Below are 2,546 nucleotides of genomic sequence, written 5' to 3'. Positions count from 1 at the left end.
CGTGCTTCCCCGCTTGAGAACAATCTGATTAGGACGCTATCCGCGGCACATCGCTAACACGGTACGAGTTTGGCACCAGGCAGTAGCAGCCCTGCCAGCTTACAGTGCCCGCAAGAGAAAAGCTGCTCGGCCCACCAGCAGTAGCACTTGTTGCAACCTCCTTCATGTTAATGCATGCTTAATTCTTTCTTAACCTGGAGAACTAAACAGTAGCTTCAGAAGAAACTGCTATTAGGTCATCTGAGAGGAAAACCCACTTTCAGAGATGAGCAGAAGGAATCTGAAGGGCGTCTTCCTCCTAAAGCTGCTGCGATTTTCTCCTCTGAAATTTGCAGCTCAGTGTTGCTTTTCCTTTGCACCAACTCCCCCTTGCTTTCCTCAGAGAACCAGCTGCACATGGGCACAGAGGATTCCTCCTTGTTGCCAACAAATGGGAATAAATACAGTGCAATGGAATTAATAGTAAAACACTTTCCTCAGCTGGATGCCATGTTCAGGCTGTCTGCCTTCCATGTTGAATTTCTGTACAAGAAGTATTTTTGACAGAGAAAGGAAGGGGTACACATAAATACAATGAAGAAGTTGGCTAAATAGTTCATGAGACTTTTGAGATGGCACAAGTGTCCAACTTATGGAAGCTCCCAGAGTAACAGACAGCTGGGAGGTATCTGAAAGGACAAAGAGCAAAGGGAGGGGGAAATCTGGAGAGCAGTGGGAAGGGCACATGTCCACACTGCCTGCAGAAAACACGCCCATAGCCATGGTCATTGATTCAGGAGAGCTGAAAACACCTGCAGGGTGAGGGAGATCAAATACAGAGGTGAGACCAAGCAGGGGTTGCAGGTGCCTGTGTCCCTGCACCTGAATGCATTTGTGTCCTCCAAACACAGTTCTGGAAAACAGCGACACAATAAATGTCCTCAAAGACGAGTATTTACAATAAGGGGAGGAACCAGGCCCCAAAGCATTTTAGAAATTGGGAGGTGTGTTGGCACATTTTCTTTCATTTGGATCTTTCTCTTCAATTCTTTGTTCCAGTTTTATTGACATTAAATAACATCTTTCACATCTACAGCCTCAGAACAAAGAAACAAACAAACAAAACAACAAAAAACATTTATCTTGACTTGCATACGGCCAGGTACCCCCAGACTGTCCCTGTACAGATGAGCCATGATGTCCCTCAATCTCTGCACTGAATGATTCATACTAGGTTATGATAACTCTTTTTTTTAAAAATCTTTTCTTTGATGGTGATCACCACAGGATTTTCCTTGCCCCCTAAACATCTGCTCTCTTCCCATCAGCAATAGACCGTGAGGTCAAACACTGGACAAACAGAGGTCTCTGCTGGCTAAGGGTAAGCTTCTAATTAATTAATTAATTTCTGACCCTCACTCCACACTTGGTCATTGTTTCTGGATGTCTGCTTGTCCTTCCTTGCATAGAGATAACCTCAGAAGGAGGACGGAGGGCAGTATCATGGTGCCTGCCTGTCACATCCCAACCTCCTCACGGAGTCAGAAAGTCCGGCCTCGTGCAGAGGCCCTGGCTTCTTTGATGTTTGTTAAATCTGGTTTTCTTTTGCTGGCAGTTCCTTATCCTAACAGAGCAACCCTACAATATGTTTTCTGATCCCTAACACTATACTCGCATTGTTTGGAACATTTAACAGTTATTGCAGTTTTGCAAGAAAGACTTAGTCACATAATTAAGCAATTATGTTTCTAAAACATGCTGCCAACACATACAGTTTTTCTACTAGTGAGATCAACTACTGCTAGGGATAACTCACAGAATACAAATGTGAGGAAAGTGAAAGTGTTCTTTCTGCTTCAGTTGAATTCAGTGTTTCAATTGAAGAGTGAAAAGGGCAATCGATCTAAGGAATTAAGCTGTAACACGTCCTTGGAAACAGCTGATGTGGAAAGTAAGAATACCATATACGTCTTAGTAACGTATTTGAGAAACATAGTTCCCAACTTACCTAACAAATTCTTTCTCACAAAGCTGCAATAGATGTTAAATGTTCTAAACAAGGTGGGTATAGTGTTCTGAACTAGGAGACCCATGGTAAGGTTGTTCAGTAGACCGGCAGAAGCGAAATACATGTAAGAAACTTTCAAGGAGTCAGGGCTTTACACGAGGCAGAGCTGTCCCACTCTGTGGGAATGTGAGGATGCCGTGTGCAGGCTCCAAGATACTCCCCTCCATCCTCCTTCCGAGCTTATCTCCATGCTAGGACAGACGGATGACCAGAACAATGACCAGTGTAGAAGGGGCACAAGTGTTAGGGGGGTAATTAAACAATTAAGAGGCCATGTTTATGTTTCTGTTGTCAAACAGACACCCGAAAGTTACGACCAAATGTTGTTAAGAAAGCGATGGTTAGAAGGCAATTAACCAATCAAGATATTTGGGTGTGGGCGGCAAAGATTTGTGTTTACTTGGTATTTGTATGATGAGCGAAGCGTCGTGAAAGAGTGTGAACCTGCAGTACTCAGCCAGTGAGGAACCAGGGCAGAAAGAGATCAGCGTCGGGCAAA

This window comes from Meleagris gallopavo (assembly GCF_000146605.3).
Source record: "Meleagris gallopavo isolate NT-WF06-2002-E0010 breed Aviagen turkey brand Nicholas breeding stock chromosome 2 unlocalized genomic scaffold, Turkey_5.1 Chr2_random_7180001956788, whole genome shotgun sequence".
In the NCBI taxonomy this organism is placed as follows: domain Eukaryota; kingdom Metazoa; phylum Chordata; class Aves; order Galliformes; family Phasianidae; genus Meleagris; species Meleagris gallopavo.
The sequence above is the reverse complement of the archived record's forward strand: the minus strand, read 5'-3'. Positions refer to the sequence as shown.